This window comes from Acipenser ruthenus, chromosome 1, assembly GCF_902713425.1.
Source record: "Acipenser ruthenus chromosome 1, fAciRut3.2 maternal haplotype, whole genome shotgun sequence".
In the NCBI taxonomy this organism is placed as follows: domain Eukaryota; kingdom Metazoa; phylum Chordata; class Actinopteri; order Acipenseriformes; family Acipenseridae; genus Acipenser; species Acipenser ruthenus.
The window spans coordinates 115,696,900-115,712,650 of record NC_081189.1 but is presented as its reverse complement, the minus strand read 5'-3'; positions in this window follow the sequence as shown (position 1 = coordinate 115,712,650).

Below are 15,751 nucleotides of genomic sequence, written 5' to 3'. Positions count from 1 at the left end.
TGCCCCTGACTGTGCTCCCACATGAGCACTCGTACCCATTGCCCCTGACTGTGCTCCCACATGAGCACTCGTACCCATTGCCCCTGACTGTGCTCCCACGAGCACTCGTACCCATTGCCCCTGACTGTGCTCCCACATGAGCACTCGTACCCATTGCCCCTGACTGTGCTCCCACATGAGCACTCGCACCCATTGCCCCTGACTGTGCTCCCACATGAGCACTCGTACCCATTGCCCCTGACTGTGCTCCCACATGAGCACTCGTACCCATTGCCCCTGACCGTGCTCCCACATGAGCACTCGTACCCATTGCCCCTGACTGTGCTCCCACATGAGCACTCGTACCCATTGCCCCTGTGCTCCCACATGAGCACTCGTACCCATTGCCCCTGACTGTGTTCCCACAGACGTTTAAAAACAAATCTCATGTGCCACGTCAACACCTGAGCACCACGTGCTTCAAAGAGCAACAGGGGTGCTTTACATTTGTAAAGAGGTGTCAAGGAACCCAAAGAGCAGTACAACATTACACAAGAGTGAAATTTATTTAGTGTTTGTTAATAAATATTAAACATATTACTATTTACCATTACCATTTATCAAATCAGATAAACAGCAACAAATCTAAATAGTGCCACTGAGATAATATACATTTGTGTACCACAACTATTCAAAAATTGACACATTTTTCAACAGTAAGTAATATGGGTTTTTAACAACATGTTTTTTTTTGGTTTTTTTTGTTTTTTTTTAGAAGAAAAAATCCAAGCACTTCGTTACTATTCAGACTTGCAGAACCCATTGGATTTGCTAGTTCAACAATCACTTAGGAAATAACAGCCATTTGCCAAATGTAATATGGCTCCTGTGGGTTAGTGGGCTTCTGGGCTCTCGGTCAGGATAGACGCCAGCTAAACACCAGGCAAAAAAGGTATCAGTTGACAAAGTGGTGAAGTACTTTTACTTTCTTTCAATAAACAATACAAACAAAAGGTAAACAAAAACATAGCTCTTTTTCAAGCATGTACTAGTAAAAAAAAAAAAAAACTGCCTCTAACTAAAGTGGAGAAGGCTAAACCTTTTTCTCCACAGAAAAGGTACAATTGCACAAAATCCCCAAAACAGAGTTCAAAACCAAGGCAGAAAATTAAGAGCTTTTCACCTTCACTCTCACCCTTCCCATACTTTTATCCATACCCAGGTGAGTTTACAAAGCCCAGCCCAAATGATTAATAGCATTCAGGTGTTTCTCATTACAGTAAAAGTGGCAGTCATATTGGCTTTATCCTGGCTACAGTGTTTGAGCCAAGATGGCTGCAATTTACAGATTACCCCCAGGGTCCAAAGACCTCACTCTCCATTCCAGAACATATACTCCTTCACAGTTCCACAGATGAACCCCACTTATTAGCAAATGGATTAATGGTTGTACTTGGTTCTTTAAGGGCAGCAGTGTGGAGTAGTGGTTAGGGCTCTGGACTCTTGAACAGAGGGCTGTGGGTTCAATCCCCAGTGGAGGACACTGCTGCTGTACCCTTGAGCAAGGTACTTTACCTAGATTGCTCCAGAAAAAACCCAACTGTATAAATGGGTAATTGTATGTAAAAAAAAAATAAATAATGTGTAAAAAAATAATGTAATTGAATGTAAAAAATAATGTGATATCTTGTAACAATTGTAAGTCGCCCTGGGTAAGGGCGTCTGCTAAGAAATTAATAATAATAATAATAATTTAACAACATTAAAAAAAATATATATACAAATAAACAATGTGGAGAAAAAAGAAGAACCCATGCTTTTGATAGCATTGCTGTTAATGCTAGCAGAACAACAGCTGTTGATACAGGGGCACAGTCTCTGGCGCTTCCAGTGTCAGGTGATAATTACTGTCCTCTCAATCCCTGCCTCTTTACCAGCTTACTGTAGAGTTCACAAGGTCAGAAGTCAGAGGAGTGCTGAAAGAAAGGTCACAAGCCAGTGTTGCTATTTCAACACATGTGGTTTCTCTCATGGTATGTACTGTGCTGATCCAATAAACTGATAACAGTGCACCAGAATGACACAGAGAAACTTTTTCCATTTCTGCCTTCCAAAAACAGATAGATGAGAGTGGTTGTGACAGGATAGCGCTGTGGGCCCAGATGTTACCGGCAGGGAAGGAGACTCAGACACAGAGAAGCTGCAGTTTAAGCACTAATGCACAAGTTTAATTTTCAAATAAACAAAATAAAAAGTTTACACAAACATAACCCAGACAGAAACAAAAGGGCTCAAGGGGCAAAATAAATAGTTAAACAAAAGCCACTACTGTCAGGCTGGGCATTCACCTTCACTGCTCACTATACATATTAACAAAACAACACAGTGTTCACTCACCAACTCCCTCTCCCTAATGGAGCCCTGTGCTCTCCATTTATAGGATATGGCTGCTCCCAATTAGCACCAATTGTTCAATTAGGAGCAGTCACATTCTCACATTTTTTTGGCAGGGACAGGAATTAACCCTGTCCCTGCCAACCACCACCAAAACACCACAAAGCACTATTTAAAAGTAGGGCCCTGCCCTGCCACAGTGTTCCAAACTGTTTCAAGTGAGATGGTACAATTCTCCACAATAAGTCCCTCTTAATCACAGTTGTTGTTCAAATGTATATAAAAAAGACAGCAAAGTGGGTAGGAGGGCCTATTGTTTGGGCATTGATGCATTCAAATGGAAATTAGAGACACTGGGGTTTATGCAGTTGATCCAAATACTCCCACCATTTAAATATTAAATTAGGACCAAGACTTTTCATTTTACTTGCTCTTTACAGACAAAAATACACTTAAGATACACACACACACTCACACACACACACACACACACACGCACGCACGCACGCACACACACACACACACGTTTGCATTCCTATATTTGTGGGGGCTTCTCATTGACTCTCACTATATTTGTATTTACTATTTCTAACTCCAGTCAGACAAAAGTCCACTCAGGGTGAACGTTGACAACAAACTAAATATTTTGGCACTTTTATGTATTTTTTTTAACGTATATGTAGTTCTTAAAAAGGTGGTGTTTTACAAAGTGGGGACGTCCCCACAACGTCGTTTTTTCAGGAGTTACTATTTTGTGAGGACATTTTCTCCAATTTTGTCTGTACATTGATAGTATTGATAGCCTCCCCCCCCCCCAGTAAGCTGCACAGTACTGAAATTATTATTATTATTATTATTATTATTATTATTATTATTATTATTATTATTATTATTATTATTATTATTATTATCTATTTCTTAGCAGACACCCTTATCCAGGGTGACATACAATTGTTACAAAATATCACAGTACAAAGTATCACATTACAGATAAGAGCAGTTATAAAGTACAGTAAAATCAGTAGAAAATAAGATCAAACTCAAATAAGAGCAAAATACAGATTACGGTAAATAATTTAAGAGCGAGTTCAACTAAGAGCAGTTAACTCAGAATAAAAATATTTGCTAATACGAGTAAAGTCTATTAAGAGCACAGTCAGTACGATAAATGTATGATTACAGCTTTCTATTGTTTTTCATTATTACAATGTGGGGTATAAAGACATTTAATCAACACTATTGTAATCAATGCAATACCTAGTATTATTTTCCACAGCAAAACTGGCATGTGTTTTATTTATTGCATGTTTTAATGTGAATGTTGCCATGGTAGTGGTGAATGTCTCATAAAGTCTGCTCTGCTTATTGTCTGTTTTCTGAAGTGATATTGAAAAGCATTTGCATGTAGAAATAAAAAAAAATAATAATAATAATAAAAAAACAAACAACACTAAATGTAAACAAGGGGAGGCCTTATTCCAAAGCACCAGATCTGTTGATTTTAATCTTTAATCAGTGGAGTGTCACGTTGTAGACACTTGAAACAAAGTTTCACTCATGAGCAATTATTATTTGAACCTGGAGTGCTTAGTCATTTATAGCAACAGGCCTCTCCTGAACAGGAGTAACGAGCCTGCCAGCTCTCTTAAAAAAGAACCTCACAGAACCTGCTTCGACAACTTGAACAAATACCTTTCCAGTGGCATAGGACTGTCAAGAGCCTGCAGCAAGAACCATCCCTGCCCGTTCCCCTTTGGGCTTTGCTGTTCAGTTCATCGTGACATTTATTTTTCTTAAGTATTTGCCCTTTTGAAGTCATTCACCTGGAGGGAAGCTGATGTACTCCCAATGAACATTTGTTCCCCTCTACATGCACGTTTGTTATGTATCCTATGTTTATGTAAATGATTCATGTATAATGCTAGTAAATGTGAGTAATGTTTGCAGACTGTTATCCTGTATTATTGTAGGTGAGACTGGACCTGTCAGAGGGGACTGGATGGTACAAGTTTAGGGTTAGGGTTAGGGAAAGCAGTCTTAAAATTAAGGTTTTAGTTGAAAGTGATTGGATATAGACTTTTTTTTACAAAAAAATAAAGGAATACAAATATTCAAGAATATTGGTTCCATGGGTGAATGAATATTCAGGTGTGTGTGGGGGGGGGGGGGGGGGGGGGGGGACACGGGACGGGACGACATATATATTCTTTGACACTGGAACCGGGCTATGAAACCCCTGTATTCCTGAAGTAGAAACTAAACATGATTAAAATTGCATAGACAGCTATATAAAAAATATGAATGCTGTACACACATAATCCCTGCTGCATGGTGAATCCTTAACCACTGATCAAGGCAGGTCAGATCTGATTCCAATATATTGACAAGAGTGGACCTTTCAAACTCTTTTGCCTCATTTGGTTGTTTTAAGTTTTACATTTTTAATAATAACGTAGTTTTAAAATGCTTAACCTGAATCTGTCCATGTTGTTTTGTCTTAGGCTGTGTTCACACTGGGTCCGTTTAGAGGGTTTGGTCCGCACTCGGTACGGTTTGGTACGTTTGGTGTGAAGTGTGAACAACAAACCGTACCGAGTCCACCTAACGAAGTGGTCTCAGTCTGTTTGGCAAACGCACCGTTCACTTGCTAAATCTCAAAGTGAACAACTGCTGTACTCGGTCCTTTTGCATGTAGGAAATGAAGTATACAAGGCAACCTGACTAGGAAATAAACATTTTGTACATAGTTTAGTTCCTATTCTGAGGAAACAAATAGAGCAAAAAACTAAAAATGTCTTTGGGAAATACATGAGGGTTATTTACCATAAATCCCGTGAAAACTAGGATTATCACAGTTCCAGCCTTATTTGTTGTCCCGGTCAGAAACAGTAAAATTGTTCATCGTCCCGGATTTGCAGGCATTCAATACATGTATTAATTAAATTAGCAACGTGCTCCCCCAGTGCTTTCTTCCACAGCAATATGTTAGACTCTAAAACATGCTATATTAAAAACCAGCAATACATCAGTAGCTGCCATCTTTCAATACGGCGTGCAGGATATTGTAAACATCCGGTTCACACACCATATAAACGAACCAAGTTCACTTGAAAACTGCATTGTGATCACAAACGGACTCGGTCCTGAAGAAAAATGGAAAAGGGCCAAAAAAAAACCCAACTTTAGTTCGCATCCAAACAAATTTGGTCTCTTTGCTTGCAGATAAGTGTGAACAGCAAGCCCATTGATACATTATTTCAAACAAAACGAACCAGACCGAGTCCATTTGAAACTGACCCAGTGTGAATGCAGCCTTACATTCCAGATGTGTATAAATAAAACAAATGACTTAATGCACTGTGAAGTGTAGCACTTTCCAGGTATTACTGTTATTATTATGAACATATATGTTGATATACTGTATTACTACATTTATGTTAAACCTTTGTATAACGCACAGCTCCTGTATACTACCCTAGCAAAAGCACTGCGGTATGGAATACCTCATGTATAACATGCAGCTTGTATAAAGCACTCCTAAAATATGTGAAAGAGTGCTTGTTATACTATTCAAATGTAAAGTATACATGTCTAAGGTACTGAAACCAATTCTCATCAACATTCTGGAAGGGCAACTAAGAATAAATATGAGCTGTCGGCTGACCTGGTTACCATGGGATATTGCATCACACAATCCCTTCAACTGAAAAGCAAGCTGTCAGGTGTTTCTGTGAGCAGAACTGATTAACAATAAACCTGTCTGAATGTACCACCGTAGTTTGCACTATTCTAGTAAATAGCAATAGCGTATGCTTTGTGAGTACATATAGTCCCCGAGTTTTACGCAGATTAATGATCCAGACAAATGGTTCTAGTTGGCAAAAATGGAGTAACAAGTTTAGGAAATGAATACCATTTTATAATGAAAACTACCATATGAAATAAGTTACCAGGGAAGGGATATGTTGAGAAAGAGGATAGAGATAGCTGGGGAGAAAGCAATTAGCCAAAAGAGGATTTAGCCAAAAAGGGGATTACATCCTTAGCTAATCAGGCTTTTCTTCCTCTGTCATTTCTTAATTATGTTGGAATATAAGTGTTGGTTATTTGCTTTTGTGCCATCCATTAAGTGAATGAGGACAGCTGTTTAACTGCACTTTAATGACAGCTAAGATCACTTTAAGATGGTGTTCTAGCATTGTTAAACTGCACTGACAATGTGATTAACATTAGTGTATATTAATCTTGGTATTTAGTGAACTACACTCTCAATACTTACTGTTGTTGCTTCTCCGCCATATCACAACAATACATATTATAGAAAAGGCCTGGATAATTTCAGGAATCTGATTGAAGAGAAACATTCCAGAGGTGTAGAAATATTTCAGTACAAACTGGGGTCTGGTCATGGATGTTTCTTGTATTTAATAATTTATTTATTTATTTTTACTTTATTTTTAAAGTAAAGTTGTACGAGGCATTCGTATATCTCAGTACAGCCAGGCACACTGTTGTGTGTTACTGCCTATGCACACAGGAGGCCGAAACGGGCAAATAAGGAGAATGTTGTAAAAGTGACAGAGTGTTGCAGTCGCACTCCAGTGATAATGCAGTTAACTGTAGTTACATTGCAGTTACTGGCACTCTAACCACACTCCAGTTATTTAGCCCAATTTACTGCTTGTTCACTGTATTTAAATTGTACTTCACAAGAAGTGCAAGAACTGGACAAAAATAGCTAAAGAGTCATAATCCTATCAATTCGGCTCAAACTCGAGAAGGAGGGAAATAAAGAACAGATTGAACCCCTGTATGTTGCGGAGTGTAAATACACAAGGAACACAAAAGTAAGTACCAAGACAAGAGTCTCAGCGGGCAACAGCAGGATGCTAAATCCCTTACCCCACCTCTCTCTAGCTCCAATTCTCGCTCAGGAAACTGTAAACCTAACTAATGCTTGATTGCTAAGAAAAAAGGGGAGTCTGAAGAAAGAAACAAAAAACAGGGCACAAACTTCCCTTTTAATATACTGTATATATATATATATATATATATATATATATATATATATATATATATATATATATAGGCAACAAATACATAATTAGGACATCAGCAGTCCTGTTTGCATTCCAAGGCTAAGCACGCAATCTGCAAGAAAAAAAAAAAAAGAACCAGGTGACAATCAGGCTAATTTTCAGGCGACTGTTGCTCAAGGATGGCTCTGGTCCAGCTCTCGCCAACTGCTCAATAGCCTTCTTGTGTCGGCTGATCCTGTGTCCTTAGAATTCAGCACAACTCAATCCATTTTTCTGTCTCTCTGTAAACACCTATCCCTCCCTTCGTTTCCCCCGATTTCCATCTCCAGGGAGACAGGAATGCGCTGGGGAAAGCCTCTGCTCTTCTCACTGGGGGGCCCCTGCTCCAGTGTCCGCTGTCCCAGGCTCCCATTATTCACATGGCGATGGCCACGGCCAAGCTAAACTGTGTGCTTACTCAATTGGAATTTAAATGCTCACTGATTGTTGTCCCGCTGAATGGGGGAGTGCTGTGCTGAAGAGTAAATTACAATGTTGGTGTATGATGTTCAAACACAACTTCAGGACGACAACTGAGAAGATGACCATGTATATTTGCAGGTGACAATTTGTATGTTGCTTCAGAATTGAACAAAGATGCCTTCATATAAGAACTTATTTTTGCAGAGCTCTACGTGAGCAAAATCATTTATAATACGTACAGGGGGGCCACACAACTGAGACAAGCTCATTGTACCACGAAATAATGTTCTGTATATAAATGTAAAATTGAGAGAGTATTTCTTTTTTTTTTTTAAGTGAAATACAGTAATACTGCCTTAAACATACTTGGACTAGATAACAGTATCTGCTGGCTTTAATAATAATTGTGAATTTTAAGGGGGTAATGTTCTCAGAGGATGAGCTGATACAGAACTGGCCAAGAAAGTTCAGCCGTTCCAATGGTTCTCAACCCTGCCTCAGAAGGACCACTGTCTATGGGAGTGAGTGGTTGCTTCTGTGTTCATGCTCTTTGCAACCCAATGTCAAGCAGTTACTGCTGATTGTGATTTTGATTTTGTCAAGTGGAGAAAGTTAATTGTCAGGAACCGGGCTGAGACATGCAAAATATCCCCGTGTGGCACATCCGGTAAAGGAGAGGAGGATGCACCCTATAGCTTGGAGATTGCCAGTTTGAATCCAAGCTATGCCACTGCTGACCATGGATGGGAGTTTCCAGGGTGCGACACAATTGGCCAAGCACTGCCTGGGTGGGGTAGGGGTTAGGTCGGCTGGGGAGTCCTTGGCTTACCGCACACCAGCGACCCTGCAGGCCGGCCTATAAACAATTCAGAATTGCGTAGTCCTCTGACACTAAGTTCTGGATTTGGCTGCACGGCAGGCTTGCAAAGTGAAAAAAAGCTGACAGCACTCGTTTCGGAGGACGCCAGTGCTCGTATTCGTCTCTCCTGAGTCAGTTCGGGGGTTGCAGCAGTGAGCCAGGTGGAATAATAATTGGACATTCCAAAATTGGAAGAAAATTAGAAAATGAATACAAAATAATTGTTACAAAAAAATACATATACATATATATATTGTGAAGTGGGACAGTAATTAAAGTGTTACAACAAAACATATTACTTGCCATTGCTTCCTGCTGTGTTGTCTGCATGCCTATGATATGATGTTTTATTCAAATGGGTATTACTGATCTTTGATGGCAGTATCAAAAACATAAAACAAACAATGGACACGACACAGATTACCACCAGCACTGTGAACAAATCACTGATCTGAACAGGAAACTGATCTGAACTGGTTCAGATTAGTGAGACTCTACTGTACAGTTGTGTAGTCGAGCCATGTACTATTTTCTATAAGCAGCAGTGGTGTAGCTGGGCAGGAGCTTGCCTTTTACTAGGCAAGCTAAGTCACATGACTCACATCTCCCGCACAGCTGTCTGATTCAGTCAGTAGTCTTTTCGATGCAATGAAAAGAGCATTAGGAACTTCTCTGAGAAGGCTGAAAATACTGATGAAGATGAAGGCAACATGACGATGACTGTGGAAACAATCACAAACAAAGCCACTGACACACAGACACATAAAGTAAAGCATTCTGACAAGATGGTGAAAGACACTTTGTGGAAATACTAGAAATTAGACGAATGCATTACCTATTATATGTGTTACTAGAAGTTCAGTATACAAATAACATGTGAATTTGTATAATAATTCTTGTTTAAGAAAAATCTGTGTTTTAGTGGTGTTCCGGTACATTTAGGACCCCAGCACTGGTACTGTATTCAACTAATCTAAGCAATAATGATTGGAATCCTCAGCACTATTGTCTATTGTCGTACAACACACTCTAAAAACACACTGAGATCCCAGGTGCTGACACCGTCACTGCAAGTAATGCACTGCTAACTATATAAGAATGTGACGCATCTGGGATCAAGCAGTCTAATCACAATTAGTCGATTTGATTTTGAAGTCACCACAATGACCTTTTGAGGCGTTAATGCACTTGCAGTGTGTTTGTTAACAAGTGGAAAGGGCTGTAAATGCAGTTTATTAGCCCAAGTGGAAATACATCTTTCAGCTATCTTGAGGATACTTGAGTATCTTGTCTGTGTATTGAGCTTTGTCCTTGAAAATTAAAATTGTAAGCCTAATAATGTCAGGTTACAGCTTTCCTAAAGATAATGAGATCATTCATTATAGCTAACAAGGTTTCTGATTCAGCTGGGAGTTTAGATGAAAATAAATAAGTAAATAATATTGTACTGCCATAAGTTTATTTCTTAGGGAATGTGTCAGTACGGACATGGCAGTAAAACAAAACAAAACAAAAAACCCACGATAAACATTTGCAAAAGGAGCGATTTTATTGCATAAATTAATGGTGCTGTAATTTGGAAAATGTAATGACTGGTAGATCCACATGCTTTTGTATCATTGCAATTACAGAGACCAGACATATTGAGAAGAGTGTGAATAGAGGCTGGAACAGACACGCTGTTGCAGACAGTTAAGTTAAAATAAGTTAAAACTTATTTTAACTTAACTTTTTTCCCAGATACGTCTTTGTTGTACAGTACCCTGCTGTACTCATCTACATCAGCACACTCCTATTAGGGATGAGTGAGGTATCATTATAATTTGACATACTTGATTTGTATAGTTTTGTAAGTTTCAGCTCTTATTTATATTCAGAGGAATGAGAATATAGCATGGTGTGTATGTTTAAGTAAGCTTGACTGAAGTAGCAACTAAATGCTTGGGCTGCTGCTATTTGTATGGCTTTAATTCATGTGTAATCAGCATTTCAGGAACAGCAATACATTTACTTGCAATTCAGTATTTCTAACCTGAAATAAGAAGTATAGGTGGTCCCTTTTTAAAGAATGGAATATAACTGGAAAAAACTCTCCTTAATTTTAATGATAACTTGGATATGAGGGCAACAGATTCATAATTAAATCTTATGACTAAATGCTAGTCCATTGAAATTCAAATGGGGTTTTCAACAGTTTATTTCAACTTGCTAATTAGATACCTTCTTTATATATATATATAATTATGATTTCCATTACACGAGAGTAGATGTTAAAACTTCATGCTGATTTGAACTCGGCTCTCGCCAAGATAAGCACCAACTAAGACGTAGCTTTACAGTAAACTAATGTGATCCATATGTGTCTCCATCCATTTACGTTTCCTTCCATATGATGATGTAGATATCCTTCTGTCTGGTGTTAATGGCTGAAGTGTAATGCTGGCTCCAGGGATCAGCTTATTTTGCCTCCCTGGCGCATCAGCACACACAACGGCTGCGATGCTGGCTCCGGGGATCAACCACAGTGCGGCCTACCCAGCGCATCAGCATGACAACCGTCTGGATTGAGCTAAGTAGGGTACATCTCTGGGGTCTTCAAGTAGGCACCTTCCATCCTCAGTGTTTCGTTGACTAGCCCACGACACCTCAAGAGGGCTCGACGGTGATTCTGGCGTCCCAGCATCACCCCCCTCCGTCCCCCACTCAACTCAGCCCAGCTTACTTACCTGTACATCAGCGTTAGTTTCTTTCTATTGTGCTTGAGATCCCCGGCCAGAATCTTTCCGTCTCAACCACAGCCAGTTGCTGCTCCTCTCTGCTGCTTCAGATAAGTTCTTCACTGTGCGACGCAACTCTTGGCCACTGAATCCGACGTCTCTGAGAAACCGGGTTGTAGAGTGTGCCACAAATCCTCGACAACCCACTTCCACTGGGTAAACCCGGACTCTCCATCCTCGCTGTTCCGCTTCAGTGGCTAGTTGAGCATACCGCAGTTTCTTCCTCTCATACGCCTCATCTACAGCATCCTCCCATGGCACTGTTAACTCTACCAGGTGAACAAGGCATGCTGATCCAGACCACAAGACAATATCTGGTCGAAGGTTAGTGGTGGCAATCTCAGGTGGAAAAATAAGCCGTTGACCAACATCTGCCAGCATTTTCCAGTCTCTAGCAGCTTCCAGTTGTCCTGGGCGAGGATTGGTTTTAACACCTTTTCTTGGTGGTTGCTCTCCTGGGCGGAGGAATGTTGTCTTTTGTGTGTAATGTTTTGATGGAACAGGTGGCAACTTATTGGTCATGTTACGCTTGTCTTCCAATGCTAAGGCCAAACATCGCAGCACCTGGTCATGGCGCCAAGTAAACCGTCCTTGGCTAAGAGCCACCTTACATCCTGTCAAAATGTGCCTTAATGTTACAGGTGATGATGATGAACACAAAGGACATGAGGGATCCTCTCCTACCCAGAGGTTTAGGTTCTGTGGTGATGGGAGAACATCATATGTTGACCTGATGAGGAAACCGATCCTGCTCTGTTCCATTGACCATAGGTCTTGCCAGCCAATCTTGCGTTGTTCCACACTCTCCCATCTCATCCATTCTCCCTGCTTGGCCTGGGAAATGGCCTTTATACACCTCATCCTCTCCTCCTGCTTTTGCACCTCGTTGACTACCAGCTTCCTCCTTTGAGCTGGGGCTGCCTTGTGCCATGTAGGAGGAGCTGAACTGAGACCAAGACCCCCTCTTCCATGCTGAACTTGCCCCATGATATCACTAATTCGAAGGGCAGCCTTTGCATCTTCCACAGCTTTCTTTGCCGCCCACTTTCTTCCAGTTTTCAACACAGGTGCTGCCTCCCTTACACATTTATCGCGTGACTCTACTAATGTAATTTCCAGTCTGACCTTGGCGCACTTAAACTCCTCGGTTAGAGCGGAGACTGGTAGCTGCAGTATTCCTTTACCATAAAGTCCCACTCTGCTGAGGCAGCGTGGAACTCCCAACCATATATATATATATATATATATTGTAACCCGCCGGCACTCACGATTGTTCATTTGCCCCTTTCAAAGCAGACGCAGGACACAGGAAATGGAGTTTTAAGCGCTTACGCGCTATTTTTAATAAACAATCAAAAACAAAACAAACACCTAGTTCTCATACACACTGACTAAATCACAGGACGGCTAAGCCGTTTACCTGGCATAAAACAAAACACAGTTTCCTTATGACCGCTCGGAAACAGAGCACGTCTTCTGTCTCCTTCTACTCAGCAGTCTCGTACAGACAAGCTGCACATCTTAAATACCCTGCACCTGACATTAATTTACAATATAATCAGGTGTGGGTGATAATTAAAAAATAAACAATTAGCAAAACTAATAAAACAATTAACCAAAATGTGCATACGCACATGTTTTCTGCAGGGAGGATATTAACCCCCTCCCTGCTGTGTTACACATCCTCCCCCTCAAGTGTGCAACACTGATCGGCCATTCCAAGGCCACCCCATCCCTTAAAACACAACCACCCACCCTCGAGTCCACAAATGTCAATTTTCGCCCTCTTACACGGGCGGGCTTGAGGGTGGGTCAGTTCCTCCGGCGCTTCCAGGAAGGGACCGTGAACCGGCGACACGGGACCCCACCGGGATGACAGGGGCGACCGAAGCGACGGCCGGGGAACAGGAGGCTGCAACAGCGGGCAGAGGTCTTCACCTGGGGACCGGCGTAGCGATGTCCGATCACCCAGGGGAAGCTTAGCAGCGAACAGGGGGAGCACCAGCGATGTCTGGCAGCAGCCCAGCGACGTCTGGGTGCTTGGGGAGAGCGGAGTAGGGAACCAGGGGCAGAGCTGTGGCCGATGGTGCAGACTCCTGGGCTCCAGGCCAAGCGCAGGGAGGTCTAGGAAGACCGGCAGGGTGTCCAGGAGCAAGGGACCGCACTAACCAGCACCGGATCCTCTTCCGGGGTTGTGGGCTGGAGCTGTGGTGGAGGTGCGGTGCTCACCTCCTCTGGCTCGGGGACGGTCTCTTCCTCCTGTTCTCCCTGCAGCAGCTCCTCTGGTGCAGGCGATTCCGGGGCTTCTCTCGCCGGCACCGCCTCTTCTGCCTGCTCCCACTTTTGGAGCAGCAGCTCCAATTCTGTCGGCTCCCGTTCTTTTATTTCTAACGGGGGCCACCCCAGCTCCTCTCTTTGCCTCTCAATCTCCTCCTGTAGTTGGCGGTTGTTTGCTTCTTGCTCCGCCGTGTTTTTGTTGATCCTGGCGATCAACTCTTCTAGGCTTTCCATTTCTTTTTTTCTTTTTGGATCGTAGGGGCGCCCACACACGCTGCCACCATATGTAACCAGCCGGCACTCACAGTCGTTCGTTTGCCCCTTTAAAAGCAGACCCAGGACACAGGAAATGGAGTTTTAAGCGCTTACGCGCTATTTTTAATAAACAATCAAAAACAAAACAAACATCTAGTTCTCATACACACTGACTAAACACTTATGCAGGTCCCTGACTAAATCGCAGGACGGCTAAGCCGTTTACCTGGCATAAAACAAAACGCAGTTTCCTTATGACCGCTCGGAAACAGAGCACGTCTTCTGTCTCCTTCTACTCAGCAGTCTCGTACAGACAAGCTGCTGGTCTTAAATACCTTGCACCTGACATTAATTTACAATATAATCAGGTGTGGGTGATAATTAAAAAATAAATAATTAGCAAAACTAATAAAACAATTAACCAAAATATGCATACGCACATGTTTTCTGCAGGGAGGATATTAACCCCCTCCCTGCTGTGTTACAATATATATATATATATATATATATATATATATATATATATATATATATATATATATATATATACAGTGCCTATAGAAAGTCTACACCCCCTTTCAAAATTGTCACCTTTTGTTGCCTTATAGCCTGGAATTAAAATGCATTCAAATATTTTTTTTTTCATTTATCTACACATCCTACCCCACAACTTACAAGTGAAAAAATATTCTAGTCCCTCCAAACTGGATGACCGAGCAAGAAGGAGACTGATCAGAGAGGCTACCAAGAGGCCAATGGCAACTTTGCAAGAGCTACAGGCTTTTATGGCCAAGACTGGTCAAAGTATGCATGTGACAATAATATCCCAAGCACTCCACAAATATGGTCTGTATGGTAGGGTAGGAAGAAGGAAGCCATTACTCAAGAAAGCCCACCTTGAATCCCGTTTGAAGTATGCAAAAAACACTCAGGAGATTCTGTAGCCATGTGGCAAAAAGTTTTGTGGTCTGACGAAACTAAAATGGAACTTTTGGCCTAAATGCAAAGTGTTATGTTTGGCGCAAACCCAACACAGAGCATCACCCAAAGAACACCATCCCTACTGTGAAGCATGGTGGTGGCAGCATCATGTTATGTGGATGTTTCTCATCGGCAGGGACTGGGGCACTTGTCAGGATAGAAGGGAAAATGAATGGAGCAAAGTACAAAGAAGTTCTTGAGGAAAATCTGCTGCCCTCTGCAAGAAAGCTGAAACTGGGATGGAAGTTCACCTTTCAGCATGACAACGACCCAAAGCACACAGCCAGAGCTACACTGGAGTGTCTAAGGAACAAAAAGGTAAATGTCCTTGAGTGGCCCAGTCAGAGCCCCGACCTAAATCCAATCAAAAATTTGTGGTATGACTTGAAGATTGCTGTCCATCAACGCTCCCCAAGGAACTTGACAGAGCTTGAACAGTTTTGTAAACAAGAATGGTCAAAAATTGCCAAATCTATGTGTGCAAAGTTGGTAGAGATCTATCCCAACAGACTCACAGCTGTAATTGCTGCCAAAGGTGCTTCCACCAAGTATTAACTCAGGGGGGTGGAGACTTATCCAATTATGATCTTTCAGTTTTGTATTTTTAATATATCATTTTTTTCTCAATAAAAACTTTTTCTCCCTTAACAGTGTGGAGTATGGTGTATAGATAAGTGGAAAAAAATCCTCATTTAAATGCATGAAACTCTGAGGCACTGGCTCAACAA